Source organism: Loxodonta africana, chromosome 9 (assembly GCF_030014295.1).
Source record: "Loxodonta africana isolate mLoxAfr1 chromosome 9, mLoxAfr1.hap2, whole genome shotgun sequence".
NCBI classification, from domain to species: Eukaryota; Metazoa; Chordata; class Mammalia; order Proboscidea; family Elephantidae; genus Loxodonta; species Loxodonta africana.
In genome coordinates, this window is record NC_087350.1 from 115,664,214 (window position 1) to 115,685,182 (window position 20,969).

A 20,969-nucleotide genomic window follows, 5' to 3' on the forward strand; every position below is an offset into this window, starting at 1 on the left:
TTGGCCCAGACCTTGTTCTGACTGATGATATTGAGCTTCTCCACCTTCTCTTCCCACCGATATAGTCGATTTGATTCCTGTGTATTCCATCGGGCAATGTTCATGTGTATAGACATCTTTTATGTTGTTGACAAAAGGTATTTCCAATGCGTAAGTCATTGGTCTTGCAAAATTCTGCTATGTGATCTCCCGCATGGTTACTATCATCAAAGCTATATTTCCCAACTACCGATCCTACTTCTTTGTTTCTACAGTTTACATTCCAATAATCAGTAATTACCAATGCATCTTGATTGCATGTTTGATCAATTTCAGACTACAGAGGTTGGTAAAAAAACTTCAATTTCTTCATCTTCGGCATTAGTGGCTGGTGAGTACATTTGAACAATAGTCTTATCAACTGGTCTTTCTTGTGGGAGTAGGGATATTATCCTATCACTGACAGCACTGTATTTCAGGACAGATCTTGGTATGTTCTTTTTGACTCTGAAGGTGACAGCATTCTTCATCTCTATATTAGTTGTAATTTATTAGGCAGTCAGAAGTTGGTTAGTATTTTTACCACACTTTTACTACAATGCTAACTTTGCTTAAGATTTCTCATTGCATATTTCCCTGTTAATAGTTATACTGGATGTCCTCAGGCAGAAAAACCAGTTCTCACAGCATACCTTTCTCTTAGATGTGCTACCTTTTGTTGTCTTGAGGTTTGCTTTGGGAGAGAGAAAATTATGAACCTAAAGTTAAGAAGCACGTAACAAGGCCTCGGAAAACTCTAGAGTGGGTGACAGTTGACACTCCTCACCACCATAAAATGGTGCCCTTGCAGACTGGGCCTAAGCCAGTAGTGGCCCAGCTATGTAAACAATCCAGGCCACTTAATGACCACAGGGAGCATTTGGAGTTCTCACCATTGTCTCTTGTCTTTGACTTATCCAGTCCATAATTTTGAGCATCCTAGAACTGCATTTCAGTCCTGACTGCTCAAACACAGTCAATTTTGCAACAGTAAAATGGTTTTAAAATAGGGTTTTACTTCAGAGGGAAGAATCCTCACCCAAGAATCACAGTGCACTTTGTATGACGAATTTAAGCCATTATATTACAAAATAAGGGATAAATCATATTTTTCACACTACCACATAGGAACAGTTGTAATTTTGAGAGTCAAGCATCTACATTAACCAGAGTCTAAAATAATAGACCCTCGATTTAAAATGTCCTCACATTCTTTCACACTTCGTAAAGCTAAAAGTGAAATGGTCTCAGCAAACATTGACTTGTTGGTCCCACCAAAGTCCTGCTTTTCAAGGCAAAATTGGAACAAGAGATCTGTAAATCGCAAAGGGCCAACAGCTTACTGTGTGTAGCTGTTACTAGTCTTAATCGTGAGGTGGGGAAGAAGACACAGCGGTTTGCAGAGAATAAGAGATTTATTTCCCTTCTTAAATCAAACGCAGGTTCCATTCTCCAACTGCTCCCTAGCCCACTCGGGGCAATCGGGGTTGTTTACCATATTTTCGTGTATATTTTAGGTGAAGATGACAGGCGAGGGAAGGTTAAAGGGCTGTGACAAGTCCGCGGAGTAAACAGAGGGGTTCCAAACCGAAACCAAACCCATTGCCATTGAATTGATTCTGACTCTTACGGGTTAAGGAGGGCTTATTTATTTATAAGGCGTTCAGCCTCTCAGCTGTTTCTCCCTCGCTGGCATTGGAAAGCTCGCAGTTCTTTGGAGAAGAGCAAATTTGGCAGGAATGTTCTTTGTGCCCGCCTGCCTGTTTACAGGGGGGAAAAAGGAGCTGATTTAAAATTACAGCCCGGGGGGGGGGGAGCGGTGGAGAGAAAAAGTTTCCCCCGGCACCACAATGCCCCTTTTCCCCCTTGGTCAACACTGGGCCACCAACAAGCTTTTGGTGCCACCCGGAGCCCTCCCCCTCGTCCCCTCCCTTTCTCTCTGCAGGCTGGCTCTGGCAGGCGGAGGCACAGTTAAATTCCAGCACCTTCTCCACATAGTCCAAACTACTACGCACTATTACTGAGCTGCCCTTCTTTTCGCGGCGCCTCCTTCTCTCCTCCAGCCTCCCCAGAGGAGCCCGCGGCGTCCCAGGGGGAAGCCCTCCGGGGAAAGGACCGCGGGAGCCCAACTCCAGCAGGCTGGGGGCCGAGTGCGTCCTGCGCAGTGGATGTGCCCCAGGCACACGCGCGGCACTGAGCCGGCGCCTTGCAGACACACACTGTTCCACGCATACGGCCGAGCTGTCTCGAGCCACATTCTTGCACACCGCCCCTCCTCCCCCCCGCTCGCCCGGAGTCGCTGAGCTGCGCGAGTGACAGGCTCGTCCGGCCAACCCGCGCCCGGGCGCGCAGGGAGGAACGGCGCGCGGGGCCAACAGCGGCGCGTCTTCCGGCGCCCGCGGAGGCGGCGAGGGTGGGACGCGGGGCGGAGCTCGAGTTTAGGAAGAGGAGGGGACGGCTGTCATCAATGAAGTCATATTCATAATCGAGTCCTCGCTCGCTGTTTCTGTACTCTGGGTGACTCAGAGAGGGAAGGGATTCAGCCAGCACACTCCGCGCGAGCAAGGTAAATATAACTTACAACTCCTTTCTCCGCGGTCCCCTCCCTTCGGCCTCCCAGCTGCCGCAGCCGCCGCGGAAACCCGCGGCCGCCGCCTGCGCCGGGGATTATGCATTATGATCCTAATGATTATTTATTGTGCATGCACGGAGACCAAAACAAACAGGCGGGCCGAGCGCCACAACAACAACAAAAAAAGCCCGCCTCCTCCCCGCGGGCCTCAGGTGGAATGCGCTAACAACAGCTCCCAGCGGCCGTGGAAGAAACGGGAAAGTTTCCACCGAGCTTGGCCTTGCTAATAATAACAGGGATCGCTACGACTGAAAGGGGGCAAGGAGAGACAACAAGCACCAAACCACAGCCTTGACCCTCGGGAGGAGGTGGCGATGCGCTGCCAAGTCAAGGTTGCAACACACAGACGCACGCACACACACACACACACACTCGGCAAGGTTGCAATGCCCCCAACCCCTTAAAAACCTGGAGAGAAGGAGGGTGGCGGGAGGATACGGGAGGAGGATGCAAACGCGACCATCCATCCCGAGCAGTCCTCCCGGGAGGAGTTGGAAGGGGCGCTGGAGGGTGAGGAGCTCGCGGGCGGCGGGGCGCCAGCGATCGCGGCTGCCACCCGCTCCCGGGGACTTGTTTAAAGGGCTCGGGCTGCAGGGACGTGAGAGAGCGGATAGCGGCGGGAGAGCCGGAGCTGGCGCGCCTGGGAGGCGACAGGCACTGCCGCCGGGCCGGTGCGTGCCGGATCGGAAGTGTCACCTCCACTTTCCTAGTTCCCTCGGGCGGGGATGGGGGCGCTGACTGGCGGGCAGGCCTGTGGGCACGGGTGCTAGCGGGGAGCTGCCTCCCGGGCGCTGCGGCAGTCCCTGCGCCCGGTTCCTGGGGACGGCGCGGGCTTGGGTGTTGAAGTTCAAGGTGTCCGGCTCGGGCCGCAACCTGGGAGGGAGGGAGGGAGGGAGAAGCCGGGAGAGGGAGGTCGGAGGTGCTCTCCGGGCTTGGTTTCATTGCCCTCCCCCTCCCTGGGTCTGTTTTCTTGTGCTTCAAGTCAGCCCCTTGCCAGCGCCGCGGGGAGCGCGGGCGTGGGGCGCCCGCGATCGTCCAGGTGCTGGGGGCACGCGGGGCCCGGGAGAGCCACAGCGGCTGCTGGCCGAGAGGCCATGATCCGGATAATCCTCTCTGCCTGACTGTCACAAACAGGACCCGCGCGCACCCGGGCAGCGGCGGTGGCGTTCGCCGGGTAAGGGGAAGGGCTGCGAGGGGAAGGAGGGGGGGGTTGGCGAGGGCGGGAGGCGGGGAGACCGGGTGGGTGCCTCCTCCCAACGATGACACGCACCCCTTCCTCCTCGCTCCCTGCTTTCGAGTTTGCTTTATTCTCATCCCAACCGAGTATGCCCCTTCATCGGCTCTCCCTCGCCACCTGGCTGCCTGCCCTCCTCTCGTTGGCCTTGCAAAACACGGCCATGCCATCTGCAAAGGTGTCGCGATGCACTTCCCCAAAAAACCTGGCAGGCACGCCCGCCCCTTGGGGACCTCCGGCCGCAGGGCTCCCGCCAAGCCGGGTGTCCGGGGTGGACTGCACCGGGCCACGCAGCCCGGACGCGGTTGCCTGCGCGGGGCGGGCGCAGCAGTGCGGGCTCCGAGGACCCCTGAGCCCTGGCCCGGGCACTCGGGGCCGGTTTCCGGTGCGCGCGGGGAAATCGCCTACTGCCAGTGTCTGCGCGCTCGCCCCCGCCGCCTGGCTCGCCTTCTGATGGTGATCCGGTGGCCTTGCGCGGCGGCTGGTGGTGAGCACCCGGCTAGCCGGGCTGCCGGGGTGGGGCGGGGCGCCGGGAACTTGGCGGTGGATCAGGCTGGAAAAAAAAGTTTGGCAGGGCGGCCAAGTGCGGCGCAGGGCGGAGGGGCCGCGAGCCTTGCGGCCGGTGGGTACGCGCGAGAGTGTAAGTGTGTGCAGGGCTCGGGGAGCCGGCGCGGGCGGCAGCTCCGAGCCGGGGAGGCCCGAGAGGCGGGCGGGGGCCGGCGTGTGCGCGTGGCTGCGAGTGTGAGTGTGTGCGCGCGCGGGCGGCGAGAATCAGGAAGTCACCGCGGCGAAGCGCACAGACATGTTTGATCGCGGTGACATGACGCGCGCCCGGGAGGAAGCGGCGGGGGCCGGGCCCCGGGCGCGGGCCTAGCGCTCGCCACCGACCCCCGCGCCGGCCACCTAGGCGTCGCCCCCGCCGGCCCAGAGCCCCGCGCCGCTTTTTGTTCCGTGCCGCTAGGTAAGGAGCTTGAGCCGCCGCCGCCCGCTACGCGCGGAGCTCTCCGTCGCTTTCACTGCCGGCCCCCTCAGCTCTCCGGGCTGGCTCGCCTTTCCTGCAGAGTCAGGCCGGCGGGGTACACGGGCTGTCGGGGCTGCGATCGATGGCGTGGAAAACTTTCCAGCGGGAGGCCCCGGGGAGGGAGAAGCAGGCCTCGCCGACCACTGTCAGTCCCTCTTCCTTCAGTCTGGGGAGGAGTTCGAGTCGCTGCTCCCTGGGGCTGTTGCATGTTAAAACTTCGGGCCTAAATGCGCCTCAAACTCTCGCAGGATTTACTCCAGCCTTCAAATCAATGCTCAGAGCCGTCAAGTTGGCCTTGCCAGGCGTTTGGGGATTTTTTTTTTTTTTTTTTCCGGAAAGGAGGGAGGCGAGGGAGTGGGGGTGTTGTGCAGAATCCATTCCATCGTTAATGTCTGCACCGTGTGTTATGTAATTTTAGTAGCACATGGGTGCGGAGCCCACGCTGGGCTGCTCTTCTCCTTTGTTTATATAACTTTTGGGAGAGTTTTGCCAGGTTGTCGCCTTTTTCCCCCCTTCCCTAGCCTGGTGGAGGTTGGGGTTTTTGCAATAGCAAGCAGCCCGGGTTAGTACTTCATGGAACGATGTCATTGCCCTCTGGTCATTATGGAGACACGTATTTCTGACTACTTACTGAAGGTGTAACGTCAGATCCAACGTGAAGAAATTAAAGATACACGTTTGCTGGTTTATTGCAGTGACTGGTTATTTTTAACATCTGTGTGCTACCAATTGCTGGGCTAAATTTTCAACTTCCATTTCAAAGCAGTTTTTTCTTACACCTGATTGTGTGCCTTGCTTGTATAAACAAAACAGATGTTGCTCGCCCGTTGAGTAGAAGAAAATTCTTGGCCAACTACCTAAGACTCAGAAAGGACTACCAAAATAGAGGCCATCTCCAATGTTATGTGTGCAAACGTATTTATATATACATATTCACATGTTTGCAGAAATATTTTCCATCAGTTATTTTGCGGGGAGGGTATCGTAGGCTTGTTGGCCAACACTGGACTCCTAAGGCTTCCAGGCTAGGTCTTGCACTCTAGTGAAATGTTCAGAGGTGTGGCTGGTTGGAATCCCAGTTGGTGCACTGTTATGCAAATTTGACACACACATTTTTTAGGAATCTAATTGCCTTTTTTGGAAACCCTGGTGGCATAATGGTTAAGTGCTATGGCTGCTAACCAAAGGGTCAGCAGTTCAAGTCTGCCAGGCACTCCTTGGAAATTCTATGGGGCAGTTCTAGTCTGTCCTATAGGGTCGCTATGAGTTGGAATTGACTCGATGGCACTGGGTTTGGTTTGGTTTTGGTTTAATTGCCTTTTTATTCTCCTGGACTTTTTTTTTTAGCTCCCCTATAATCTCTTAGATTCAAAAGATATTTATTGAAGTAGACTGAGAGATGCCCTGTGCGTTAGAGATCTGTCTGCTTTGTTGGAGGCATGAAGGAGAGATGCCATATTACTAAAGACCATTTTAAAATGAACCAGGAGTTTGGGGTATGAGAACCCTGGAAGAACTGGCCCAGGAGAGGGAGAGCTTTCCTCCATGTGGCTGCCCCTCTCAGCAGCTGCGTCCAGCATCCGGACTGGCTGCACTGTGGTGTCTCAGAAAATATTCACCGCAACACTACGTTCAAAGCAGCCTTAGATCTTTTCTTTTGTTCATTTTTAAAGTGGTTTTTGAGCATTTCTTGTCAAGTTTCTTGAAAAGTGCTTTGACCAACACCCGAGGCTTGGCATTGCCAAAAAAATAAAAAATAAAAAGTGCCTCAGCTGGCATTATATTGTGAATGCTTGAATTCTGCTTAAAATATTATAACTAGAAAGTACTGCTTTGGCAGATAATGATTGTAGATGTTTTTTCTTTGATTAAGATAAGTCATTCTGCCGGTCAATATAAAAAAGGATGTCTCGTTTTTTTCCCCAGGAGAGTATCGTGATACCCCTCAGATTACTGGGATGTTTGGGCATTTCATTTTAAAGGCTTGTTATGGTGTTGTAACAAAACCATAAAAGAGAAGCATTTCATAAATTATAAAAGTGGCGCTGTCCTCTGGTGTTTGCTGGTTTCTTTCTTTTTTTTCCTTTACAAGTCTTCCTTTGTAAACAAGGCCTTTGTTTGTCAAACTCTCCTAGGTCAGCAGCTTTTGGATACTCCAGAGAAATTTAAATCACTATTTATGACATCTTGACACATTGCCACGAGAAGGACTAAATTCTCACCAATATAACGCTGACGAGCATTTCCCAGCACCGGCAAATTGAGGGGGACCCAGAGGGCCTGATTTACTACCGGAAGTTTTGATTCCCGTTGTTCCAGGTCAAGATGGTTTTAAGGGAAGTGATGGACACTTAGTTAAGGCCTAACGAAGAGGCCTTAGAAACCTCTTCACTTGAGTCAAACTGCTTCAGTATTTCTGGTAAACAGATGAGCAGTGTTGGCCAGTGTGAGAAGCCACATTTGGGGACTATTTCTGAGTTTTTTGGTCATTTTTTTTTTATGTGAAAAAATTATTTTCTAAATAGTTCCTTTGCCTTAAATGTTGTGATTTTTAGATTGTTTTTGACAAAATAGAGGATGCAGAATTTTCTGTCATTTTTGGGAGAGCTCCTGTTACGGAGCTCTAACGTCAAGCCGGTTAATAAAGTTACGGATCATTCCATAAGTAGGCAGGAATAGAAAATACTAACGGTGTTAAATTATTTGGAGGAGTATTTAGGAAGGCCTGGGATGTTTATCAGAGTGCTGGTGGCACAGTGGTTAAGAGCTCAGTTGCAACCCAACAGGTCAGCAGTTGGAATCTACCAGCCGCAACTTGGAAGCTCTCTGGGGCAGTTTTACTCTGTCCTCTAGGCTTACTAGGAGTCAAAACTGACTCAGGGGCACCCAACAACAACAGGGTGTTTATCATAGATTCCTGGGTGGCATATGTCGTTTCTGATTACTAAAAGCTGGCTGTTTGAACCCACCCAGTGGCACCACAGAAGAAAGGCCTGGTGATTTGCTTCCGTAGAGATTATAGCCAAGAAAGCCCTGTGGGGTAATTCTGCTCCACAGTACTGTACATGAGGTCACCACGAGCTGAAATCAACTGGATGTCAAAGGGTTTGATATTTTTGGTTGGAGTGTTTATCTTTTCCATACAGAAAGCTGTGGCTTTGTATTTATCAGGGAATATTTTTATTTTTTATATGGAAGTAAGGAGCCCTGGTGGAATGGTGGTTAAAACTAGGCTGCTAAGGAAAAGGTTGGCAGTTTGAATCCACCAGCCCCTCCTTGGAAACCCTATGGGGGCAGATCTCCTCTGTCCTATAGGGTTGCTGTGAGCTGGGACCGACTTGACAGCATCTAACAACAATAGTACAGAAGTAAAAAACATACTTCTTCCAGTGTCAGTATGAAAGGTAGCATATTTATTTGCCCAAGATAGTTATCACCAAATTAAATAGGATCTTGCAATGTGGGTTTGGAAAACGTTACAACTTTATTACTGTTTATTGTAACTTTATTTTTTTCTCACACTGATATAGAACTTTTCTTTGAACGTGTTTAGGATATAGTAGTGAGAACTTTTAAGTAATAAAAGTTTTAAAGATACAGGTAAAGATAGCTGAAAGATTACATTCCAATAGCAAAAAACATAAACAAAAACCAAACCTGTTGCCATCGAGTCGATTCTGGCTCATAATTATGACACTTTTATAGGACAGAGCAGAATTGTCCCATAGGGTTTCCAAGGAGTGCCTGGCAGATTTGAACTGCTGACCTTTTTAGTTAGCAGCTGAGCTCTTAACTACTATGCCACCAGGGCTCCAAAAAATATATATATATATGTGTATATATATATAAAAATTTTTTTTTTAAATATTGAATGTTGGATCTAAATAGCTCATTAATTCGCTGATTTGGAATGGAGCTTTAGATATAGCATACAGGGTTTTTGACCGAAACGTTGAAATACATGGTGCCCTGTGGACTTCTGGGTTTATAATACATGAGTATGTAATTGGAGCCTGCTGTGAATTGTGATGTTTTATTAGATAAATCAGACTTTCAGATAATTATGATCAGGCTACTTGCCTGGATGATTTAAAACATATTAAAAAAATATGACAATACTCTATTGTAATGGCTATCCAATTGTAAAATTCTATGGTAAGAATTTGGAGTAAAATGTCAAAGTGTCAAATTCAGCATCAGCCTTATACTAATATGTCATCTACGTCTGTGCGCGCCTGAATGTTTTAGAAACTGTAGAAACTGACCCCATTTAATTATGGACTGGTCCTTTTGTAAATGGGTGAGTGAAATCCACAGACAATGAAATAAAACTTAAAGTTTAAAAACCATTTAATGTAATTGCAACCCTCTCCCCTTTTTTTAACTGAATTTAGAATTTGGGAGCTAAAATTACTTAAAAATGAAGACGGAAAGTTCTGATAAAAAGGATCAGAGTATGTTGGCTTACAGGCTAACAGTAGTCCAAGGGAAATTCTGTATCAGTTTGTATTTGGTTTGTATAGCCCTTGTTTGGAACCATTACATATGTCTTTACCTACTTGATGTGGCCTAATGCGGTTTTTACCATCCCATTTGGGAGGTGAGTCATTGAATGGAAATGGAATATCCATTGAGACCCCCTCCCACCTCCCCTCTATGTTGGGCTAATGTGGACGCAATATATAAATATTTGCAGCTATTTTGTGGTTTGCTATTGTGCTGTATTCCTATATGTGCTAAAATGCCTTTAAGCAAAACGTAGAATTCTGCAAAAAAAAAAAAAATAGATGATCTATACTTGAGAATTTATGTGTTTTAAAGAACAGAGCTGGACATTTAAACATGTAAATAGCAAATGGTGAACCGTACAGGCCGTTGGTTCAGGGATCGATCACAGTGAACTCTCTTGGTTCATGGGGCAGACAGGGTCTTTGAGATATGGGGGAGGGTTGCCATGGAGTCCCTGGGTGGTGCAAACGATTAAGCGCTTGAATACTAACCCGACTGAAAGGTTGGCAGTTTGAACCCACCCAGAGGTGCTCTGGAAGAAAGGCCTGGAGATCTGCTTCTAAAAGGTCTCAGTCTTGAACACCCTATGGAGCGCATTCTACCCTGGCACACACGGGGTTGCCATGAACCGGAATGACTCCATGGCAACTGGTTTGGCTTTTTTTTTTTTTAGTTTGCTATAGGAGGATGTCGGAGGAAAGGGGGGGTGGAGGTGATCGTCCCAGATCAGAAGAAGACCCTGAGATCACAGGCACCAAGCATGAAGAAGCTTGGTGAAGAGCCACATACTCGATTTGACCGGGTTACGTGGGGCAAGATGTTCCCGTGGGGGAGACTTTTCAGAGGAAAATATTAGAGATTATACAAAGACTTAACGTGCAGGCTGAAGCACAAATAATTTTATCCAATGTGTATTGGAAGCTGGTCTCAAAAATTTTGAGCAAGAGAATTCAGGAATGTAGCCATATTTTGTTCTTGTTGTTGAGTGCCCTCGAGTTGATTCCGAATCATAGCGACCCCATGTGACAGAGTGAAACTGCCCCATAGGGTTTTCTTGACTGTATCTTTATAGCATCATGTTGTTAAGGATTTCATTTTGCTTGGATCCATAATCCACACCCATGGAAGCAGCGGTCAAGAAATCAAATGACGTATCACGTTGGGCAAATCTGCCACAAAAGACCTCTTTAATGTGTTAAAAGCAAAGATGTCACTTTAAGGACTAAGGTGTGCGTGATATTTTCATTCACCCCATATACATGCGAAAGCTGGACAATGAATAAAGGAGACTGAAGAAGAATTAATTGATGCCTTTGAATTGTGGTGCTGGTGAAGAATATTGAAGGTACCATGGACTGCAGAAGAACTAACAAATCTGTCTCGAAAGAAGTACAGCCAGAATGCTCCTTAGAAGCAAGGATGGCTAGAATTCATCTCACATACTTTGGACCTGTTATCAGGAGGGATCAGTCCCTGGAGAAGGACATCATGCTTGGTAGAGGATCAGTGAAAAAGAGGAAGACCCTTAATGAGACTGATTTAACAGAGTGGCAGCAACAATGGGCTCAAACATAACAATTGTGAGGATGGTGCAGGACCAGGCAGTGTTTCATTCTGCTGTACGTAGGGTCACTATGACTCAGGAGTGACTCGACCGAGCCGAACAACAACAACAACAACAATCCTTACAGAAGCAGGTTGCCAGGACTTTCTCCGGCAGAGATCCTGGGTGGGTTCAAACCTCTGCCCTTCCGATTAACAACTGAGCACTTAACCCTTGTATCTCAGGTCTCCGCAGCAATATTTTAGAAAGATGAATCAGGGAAATTGTTCGTTCAAGTAGAGGGTGGGGATGGAAGCTGGTTAGAATGGTCCTGGCATAACTGCAGGAATGCACAGTTGTGTGCTATTGCTCGCAAAGTGTCTTCATATCTAATATTTTGTTTCATGTCAAAATCGGGGTTCTAGCCCACTATTATTATGGTTATTTAGTAGGTGAGGAACTTGAAACTCAAAGAGGTTACATGAGCTATGTGGTGGATTAAAAAAAAAAAAAAAGAGGCATATTCTCATCGTAAATGGCCCTTATCCATTATAATTGCAGTAAACTTGAAAGATTCATTCTTGACTTTTCATCGATCCTATGAAAATCAGGCAGATTGGTCACGTCCGGGCTCGCTTATGACATGATCTTGGTTCATTCGGCATATAAGGTCGAATTTTATTCCTACGTAAAAACTGTGCTATCTCAACCAGAAGACTTGTTAAAGTATCTATTTCAGTCTCTTCTTCAGGTTTAATGTGTCAATAAAATCATCTTAGCTGACCTGAGAAGGAAGTGGCTTTCCTTGATTCTTACCAGGACACAAAATGAATTTGGCTTGTAATGGGGCCGGAGATAACTCAGAGAAGACAGACGTAGTGTGACTGTCCGTGAAACAGGGGAGCATTTCAGGGTGCCCTGCTTGGAACTAGCTTTGGTTGGTGGGTTTGGCTTTGACTCTTTACCGCTTGGCTAGCAGTTTGGGTCTACGTGGATTTTGGAAGTGATGGTTACCCGTGATTACCTTGATATTTACCAGTGGTCACTAGTCCTGGGTGAGAGGGATGGTCAGCAAAGTGCTTCTTTGTTGAGAGACTTCTAGGGTTTTCTCCTAAGCACCCTTTTAGAAGCGATTTTCCTTTGTGGAAACATTATCATTTGTCAGTGGGGAGCATCCGGTTGCATCACAGGCAGGCTCCTCACGGTAGGTATCTGTTGTTAGAATTGGCTCTGACTCACAGCGACCTTGTGTATAACAGAACTAAACGTTGCCTGGTCCTGCATCGCCTTCATATCGTTGGTTTGTTCCAGTCCACTGTCGTGGCCACTGCATATTTTGAGTGCCTTCCAACCTAGGGGGCTCATCTTCCAGCCCTATATCCGACAGTTTTCTGTTGTGACCCATAGTGTTTTCACTGGGTAATTTTTGGAAGTAGATCACCAGCCCTTTCTTCCTAGTCTTAGTCTGGAAGTTTTGCTGAAACGTCTCCACCATGGGTGACCCCACTGGTGTTTGAAATCCCAGTGACATAGCTTCCAGCATCATAGTAACATGCAGCTTCCCATGGTACAACATGCTGACGGGCAGGCAGTGGTGTCTGCAGGGGTGAAACTGTTAAAAGCCAGGATCCTGTTGAGGCAGTGCCTTGGGATCATGCGGGACTAATAAGCCACAGCAGAGTTGGGTGTTATCTTCTGTCCTGCACTGGGTTTCCTCAGAGCCTTTGCCAGGCTTGACTGTGGGCGAGGGCGGATCCAACATAGCGTATGTGAAGTGAGGGCAATAGCTCACGTCCTCATTTGTTCCCTTAATTGAAAGATGGAGACAAATCCACAGAAGTCCAACAAACAGAGCACATTTTTGACTCAACACCTTTTCTTCTGTATATAGCATTCATTTTATTTTTTGCTGTTGTTGTTGAGAATATACACAGCAGAAGATAGACCAATCCAACAGTTTCTATATGTACAGTTCAGTGACACTGATGACATCCTTCTAGTTGGCAACCATTCGCCCCCTCCCCTTCTGGGTTGTCCCCCCCCCAACATAAACTCACTGCCCCCCAAGGCTCCTATCTAATCTTTCGAGTTACTGCTGGCAATTTGGTCCCATGTAGACAGTTTTTTTTTTTTTTTTGACAGTTCTTAAAAGAGCACAGCGCTCAAGGCAGAGACATTCTTTGCTAGTTAAGCTAAACTACTGTTTGTTTTTAAAATAATTTATTGTATTTGTGTTGTTGTTGAGACTATATACAGCAAAACATACGCCAATTCAACAGTTTCAGTGTGTACAGTTCGGTGACATTGCTTGACTACATTTTTTGAGTCTTGCCACCATTCTCATCCTCCTTTTCTGAGTTGTTCCTCTCCTGTTGCCTTTTAAACACATACTTGATTTTGAAACGAATGGTAAGCTGACAGGAATAACCACGCAAATGCGGAGGAAATGTGTTAACTGTTTTTCTAGAGTTTTGGGCGAGCAACTTTAAAATGTTAACTTTAAGCCCAGTGCCATTTTTATCCATGGCACAAAGCATGCTGGGTACTGTTCAGAGTTGTGTGTCTCCGGCCAAGAAGCAGTGTGGGCCTCAGTGGTGTTTCACCGTGTACCCAGACAACCTTGGCCTCTCAAAAAGAAACTTCTGGTAGATTTATTTCCTTTATCTTCATCCCTTCTCCCCCGTCAAAAATAACAGTCCTGTGGCCCAGTTCTAAGGACATTGCTACTTCTTCTGGGTGAATTATCAATTCATTTCTAGAGAAAGCTACAGAGAAAACAAGAAGCAGCCTTCAGGTCAGGGGAGCTGTTCTGAATCAACAAACAGACATAAAAAGAACTTTTATCTTGACTATCTGCTGAGCCTTATCTTCGGTAACAGCCAGAAAACTTTCAAAAAGACTGTGTTGTTCTTATGGCTCTGGACTGGGCCTGATTTTTGTTTCTAATATTCCAGCCTTTAACATGAACCTCAAATTCTTTCTATAAAGTCAGTGGTGAAAAAGAAATGTTGGAGAGCCAAGATTTCCCTCGGCTTCCTCATTAACCCCGGCGAAGGGTAGTTGCAGAGGTGTTACCTGGTTAAGGTCCCTGGGTGGCAGAAGGTTGTCGTTGGTTCAAACCCACTCACAGGTGCCTTAGAAGAAAAGTCTGGCGATCTGCAGCTTAAAGATCACAGCCTTGAAAGCCGTTGGATCTATTCCATTGCATGTGTTGGGATCAATTTAGGGGTAACTGGCCTTTTGTTTGTTTTGGTCTGCTTAAGGTTGCCATGCTTCCCAGACTCTTTGTGAGTAGAAAATAAAAGTTTCTAGGAAACTTTTTTTTTTTTTTTTTTAACTTCAAGGCCTAGCTGACATGCCATCTCCTCCATTAAGCTTTCTCTAATGCCCTCCTTCCTCCCTTCACCCCTCCAAGCTGAAAATAATTTCTCCTGCCCTGTGACTGCATTGGACCCTTCAGTTATATACAGGATCTTCTACTCTTTTCTCTTGTTGCTGTTTATATGTAAGTCTTATTTCCCTGTGAGACCTTGACAGTCCTGGGGGGAGCCTGCTGGTTGTTTTTGCACACCCCACATAGAGTCTCTGATTGGTGATGGTAAAGCTCGGCTGCTGACCCGAAGACTGGAGGTTCAAGTCTACCTAGAGGCACCTTGGAAGAAATGCCTGGCAATCTACCTCTGAAAAATCAGCCATTGAAAACCTCTATGGCGCACAGTTTTACTCTGACACACGTGGAGCCAGCACGAGTCAGAGTTGACACCACGGCACCTGCCAACTGATTATATGACTTGTACCCAGTGGCTACTCGATACCCAGAACAAAAACAAACAATAGATTGTTTCACAGGGTTTTCAGTGGCTGCTCTACTAGAAGTAGAACACCCAGCATTTCTTCTCAAGGTGCCTCTGGGTGGATTTGAACCACCAACCTTTGTAGTTAGTAGTCAAGTGCTTAACCGTTTGCACCACCCAGAGACTCCTGGATACTCACTACAGTTGGGAATAAATGAGTAAAACGGGCCCTCTGGATGTTTAGTTATACACCACAGACCTCCTGGTTCCTGATTGTGTCTTCATCTCGTATTCTCTCTGGGCCTTCTCTTTACTTCTGTGTCCCTTCGTAAATTAATGTATTATCACAGCCAAACCCTAGTCCTTGCAAAATATCTCTTCCATTGTTTCCATCTTTGTCCTCCACTTCCACTCCTGGACATTTTTCTGGCCTGAGAGAACACGCTGTCGATACTGGCGGTTGGTCTTGCCTGGTTTAGCGGCTCAGCACTGGGCTGCGACTCAAAAGATAAAAAGGTCTATTTGTGGTTCGCCTTCTGTTAGAGATGTGACTTTGGGCAAGCCACGTCGCCCCTTCCTGCCCTCATCTTTTAAATGGGGATGTGACAAAACGTCTCCTTGGTTCCAGTCACCGAGGTTATGATGAATCACATGTGGGCGTGTTTCAATATTACTAGAGACGTGAAGGTCTTTGGTATTTCGGTTGATTGTAGGAAGACAGTATGTTTTCCCTAGGCATAAGTTTTGTCATGGTTGTCATGACTGGGCTGGGGACCCTTAAAATTTCACTAACTTGAACTCCCTTGAGTATGCAGATGTTCGTCCTAAGCCTTTAATCTAAGGGGAGAGGCTGAAGATATGGACTTGGGGAGGATGACTCTGGTGTTTGGGGTTGTGGGAAGCTGCAGGGTCTTTTATTTTTAAAAACACACTCCCTGGTTATAAAGGCAGGGAAGTAAGGGCAAGAAGACAAAGTGCCCTGCTGGAAAATTCTTGGCTGAGAACACCACGGCCTGGCCCTGAGGGAGGCCTGGGCTGAAGGAGAGGGAAGCAACATGGGGGAGGATGGGGGGCCAATGCCCCCCGCCCTCACAGACACATTTTATTCATTATATTAGCCATATAATTATGGACCACATCATTCTGTCCTGTAACACTGTAAAACTCCCCTTTCTGTCCCCAGTATATACGACAAATTGATTTCAGTCTTATCTTATGGATAAACCTAATGTTGGATGTCGTCGAGTCTATTTCAAATCACAGCGACCCCATGTGACAGAGCAGAACTGCCCCATAGGGTTTCCTAGGCTGTGATCTTTACAGAACCAAATGGCAAGGTCTTTCTCTGGTGAAGCAGCTGGATGGGTTCGAACCGTTAACCTTTTGGTTAGCAGCAGAGCGCTACCCTATTGAGTTTATCTGAGACCACCCCCACACACATCCTGTAACCACGTCCACCATCACCACCCCACTGCCATCATTGCATTGTGCTTTGGAGAAGAAAAGAAGGGGTTAGGATCCTTAAGGACACTAGCAAGTTTGGGGAAGGAGAAGTTGAGTTGGCCCATGCTAGACTTGAAACCATAAAGACACTCACTTGGTGATTATATGTGCTTCTGCTTGAGACTTACAGCTATTTGTCATTTATCCTCTTAAGTTTCTTTACCCCGTGGCAAAGTTATATTATGTGCTTGAACTGTTAAATAAAGTTGGCACCAGAAATGAAGAGGAAGGATTAAGAGACCAAGATTATGGGCCTTATCTTTGAGAGGCCCTCCTCTTTGAATGCTCCTTAGAAGCGAGGATGGTGAGACTTCGGCTCGATTACTTTGAGCGTGTCATCAGGAAATACCAATTGCTAGAAAGGACATGGTGTTTGGAAAAGTAGAGGGTCAGCAAAAATGAGGGAAACCCTCCGTGAGATGAATTGACAAAATAACTGCAACGGTGAACTCAAACATACCAACGATTACAAAGATGGTGTAGAACCAGGCAACGTTTCGTTCTGTTATACAGAAGGTCGCCATGAGTGGGATCCAACTCAGTGACAACTAACAACGTCAGAAACAAATATCCAACTCAATAGCCAACATGTTCATAATAAAAATTATCATGATAGAACATCATACCATAAAGCTTAGATTCATAAAAGTACACATTGAAAAGGACCTATTAAAAAACCGGCATGTTCAACCACCCATCCAGTGCTTTTTCAGCTTCTGCTTAAATACCTCCTGCAATGAGGGACTCACTACCTCCAGAGGCAACAGTTTCATCTTTGAACATGTACAAAGTGTTACCACTAGGCTGCCTCTCAGGCACCTCAAACTTAACATATTCAAAATTTAATTTGTAAAATAATTTCATCATTTTGTTTATATTTCATTGGGGAGCTGGGTTTACCAGGGGAGAGTGACTGCTAATGAAGGTAACTAATGGAAGGCAACCAACAACAGCACCCTCGTGGTAGAGCTGGGTGATGGTAGTGAGGAGCGAGTCCTGGGACAGCCCTGATCTGGCTGTGGGGGGTCATTGATGAACTCTACCCTGTGAAGTGCTACAGGAGCAGCAGGTGGAGCCATTGATAGACAGGTGGAAGGGAACTTCGAGCATCTCCTGAACCTCCATACGTGAGGAAAAGCCCAAGAGGAAAGCACTTTGTCCAGAGCCCGAATTGGCAGTGGCCCCGAGACCAGACCCCAGGTCTCTGAGCTCTGGGTCAGAAGCCAGCAAATTTCACATTCAAGTCTTCTGATAAGACATCTCCCTGCCACTCATTAGCTCTGTGGAATGGTCACGTCTCCTGGTTTGCTAAACCATGCTAATTCTCTGAACCATCGTTTTCAGTAATTTCATGCATCTGAAGGCTCTCTTCTTATTAAAAAGGTTCCTATATAACATGTTCCCACGTTAATGTTCCATTTACAGATAGTCCCCGACTTACAACAGGGCTCTGTTCTGAAAGTCGGTTCTGACCGATGTCGAATGCCTCTTTTTTCCTAAGTTTTCATTATTATTGTCTTTTATTATCAGTATCTTCGTAAATCTCATATTTATTTGTTTTGGGGGGTTGGAAACATTACATATAAACTTATATATATGTTTTAACACATACATACATAAAAAATGCACAAGTCATAAAAATTCACTCCAATGATGAAGAATCGGGCGACGGTGGCATTTTGTCAGTTACAGTAGTAACTCCACTTGTGGAAGGTACTGGGTTTCTGGATCATCCCTGGGAATGAGGATGGCATCTTTAGTCAGAAAATTAGTGAGAGTTGTCTGAGTGGTCCTTTTCTTTTTTTCATCATATATTGTCCAGTAACATCTCACTGCATCCTAAATCAGCCAGTTGACTTTAGCGAAGTGATCAGCTTTTGGGTCCATATTTTCCGGCAACCGAAGCCACAGATTTAGTTTAGAAAACTAAATCTATATGGCAGTGCTTTGAACAGTAAATCATAACATTGAACATCTGTGAGTGAGCATCTGAGAATGATAACATCAGCAAATTACATGCCGCCACACTGTAAGATGTACCAAAAAAAAAAAAAAATCAGACGGTCGTAAGTGTAGTTCGTCGTAACTTGAATATGTTGTAAGTCGGGGACTACCTGTATATGCCAACAGTTTCCCATGTCCCTGATAATATTCCTTTTAACAAGATTTTACTAGTTTCCTTTAACAAAAAATGAGGAGCATTTTTATGGAACCCTATACCTTTCGCACCTTATAACAATAATTAGGTCCCTAGGTGGTAGAAATGGTTAAGTGCTCAACTCCTACTTTAAAGTTTGGCAGTTGGAACCCACTTAGAGGTACCTCAGAAGACAGGCCTGGAGATCTTCCAAAAGGTCACAACCTTGAAAACCCTCTGTAGCACATGGGGTCGCCATGAGTCAGAAGCAACTTGACCGCAACTAACAACAATATGCCAGTAATTATAGAATTCTGAAGATTCCAGTATGAAAGTGATAATATGTGTTGCAAGTAGTACTACCAGTTAATCTATATTGAAATATAAAACATGAGAAGTAGAAATATCAGGCTAAGTGTTGGTGTCTTCATTGTTCAAACTTGAGGCGTATGACAGTAATACCTACTGAAGGCCATGTCAAGGTAAAGCATAACAGGAAGTAAGCAATTTCCTTTTATTCATTAAAAAATAAAGAGCTGTAGTAGCTGGCTGATGTCCATGAAAGAACATTATAACTTGTAAAAACATTATAACTTGTAGTACCCCCAAATTGACGTCAGCTTCCTAAATTTAAAATGCTGACTGAACGTGGAGTGGGGGGGAAGGGAAAAAAAAAAAAAAAACTTCCGCCTGCTCTGTTAATCACACAGAATAAATAATAACCCTTAGCTCTCTTGAATTCAAGGCTATAATTCACCCTTAAGCTCCCCTGTTGTTTTAGAAACCACTTGAATTGGGTTCTCTTAGTCCATCTTGTATCAACAAAAAAATTTGACTGATGTCCTGCATTTAATCACTCCACATAGCCTTCTCCGCTTCCTGTTTGAGACCTAATTTATCAGAATGGCCTAAACTCTTGTCCACATTTTTTAGATTTCTTTATGTGAGCACACTTCAAGCACGGATTACTCTCTGTTGTTGTTGTTAGGTGCCCTCGAGCCGGGTCCCACTCATAGGGACCCCATTTACAGCAGGATGAAACACTGCCCAGTCCTGTGCCATCCTCACAGTTATGTTTGAGCCCATTGTTGCAGCCAGTGGGTCAATCCGTCTCACTGAGGGTCTTCCTCTTTTTTGCTGACCCCCTACTTTACCGAGCATGATGTCCTTCTCCAGGGACTGGGCCTTCCTGATAACAAGTCCAAAATATGTGAGACATAGTTTCTCCATCCTCACTTCCAAGGAGCACTCTGGCTGTACTTCTTCCAGGACAGACTTGTTCATTCTTCTGGCAGTCCATGGTATACTCAATACTCTTTGCCAACACTATAATTCCAAGACATCAGTTCTTCTTCAGTCTTCCTTATTCATTGTCCAGCTTTCACATGCATATGAGGCAATTGAAAATACTGTGATTTGGGTCAGGTATACCTTAGTCCTCAAAGTAACATCTTTGCTTTTTGACACTTTAAAGAGGTCCTTTGCAGCGGATTTACCCAATGCAATGCGTCATTTGATTTCCTGAGTGCCGCTTCCATGGGTGTTGATTGTGGATCCAAGTAAAATGAAATCCTTGACAACGTCAGCCATTTCTCCGTTTATCATGGTGTGCTTTATTGGTCCAGTTGTGAGGATTTTTGTTTTCCCTGTGCTGAGGTGTAATCCATACTGAAGGCTGTAGTCTTTCATCTGCATCAGTAAGTGCTTTCAGTCCTCTTCGCTTTCAGCAACAAGGTTGTGTCACCTGCATAATGTAGGTCGTTAATGAGTCTTTCACCAATCCTGATGCCACATCCTTTTTCATACAGTCCAGCTTCTCGGATTATTGGTCAGTTTTTATTTATGAAGTTAATTGACTCTATTAATAATTTGAGGAGTCCCTGGGTGATGCAAATGGTTAAGTGCTTGACCACTAACCACAAGTTGGCAGTTTGAGCCCACCCAGAGATGTCTTGGAAGAAAGGGCTGGCTACCGACTTCTGAAAGGTCATCCCTTGAAAACCCTGTGGAGTGCAGTTCTACTCTGACACACACAGGGTCGCCGTGAGTCAAAACCAACTCCATGGCAATTGGCTTGGTTATTTTGGTTTTGGTCATTAATCGGTTGCCCTTGAAATTGTGTCCATACTTCATTCATCAGCTATTTTTTGAGTACTTACTATGGAGTCCCTAAGTGGTTCAAAGAGTTAACGCACTCACTGTTAACCAAAAGGTTGGAGGTTTGAGTCCACCCAGAAGTGCCGTGGAAGAAAGGCCTGGCAATCTATTTCTGAAAAATCAGCCACTGAGAACCCTGTGGAGCACAGTTCTGCTCTGACACACATGGGGGCGCCATGAGTCGGAGCTGATTCAACAGCAAATGTTTTCTTTGCCTCGTGCTACTACTTGCTATGAGTTGGCATTGACTTGACGGCAGTGGGTGTTTGGTCTGGGTTAGCTACTGTTTGAGCTGCAGGGGATACAGGAGTGGAGAAGAAGGAGCCCCTGTCCTCATTGGCCTCACTCTCTTGATATTCGTGAGAGGTGACAGTAGGTAGCTAAGAGTGGAACTACTGTGGTTTTATTTTGTATTTCCCCT

At 46.3% G+C, this 20,969-nt stretch overlaps 1 protein-coding gene across 6 annotated transcripts in view; it reads left to right on the plus strand.

Moving 5' to 3' along the window:
* The first annotated feature begins 2,457 nt into the window (after window positions 1–2,457).
* SMARCA2 (SWI/SNF related, matrix associated, actin dependent regulator of chromatin, subfamily a, member 2) overlaps window positions 2,458–20,969 on the plus strand; it is a 216,339-nt gene continuing 197,827 nt past the window's right edge. For 3 of the 6 annotated variants that reach the window (XM_064290571.1, XM_064290572.1, XM_064290574.1), the window contains exon 1: window positions 4,350–4,371. The gene's annotated coding sequence lies outside the window, so the exon portion shown is untranslated. Of the gene's footprint in view, window positions 2,585–3,958; window positions 4,063–4,349; window positions 4,372–4,718; window positions 4,846–20,969 lie in introns of those variants that run through there. The other 3 variants (XM_023539439.2, XM_064290573.1, XM_023539438.2) reach the window with 3 other exon arrangements.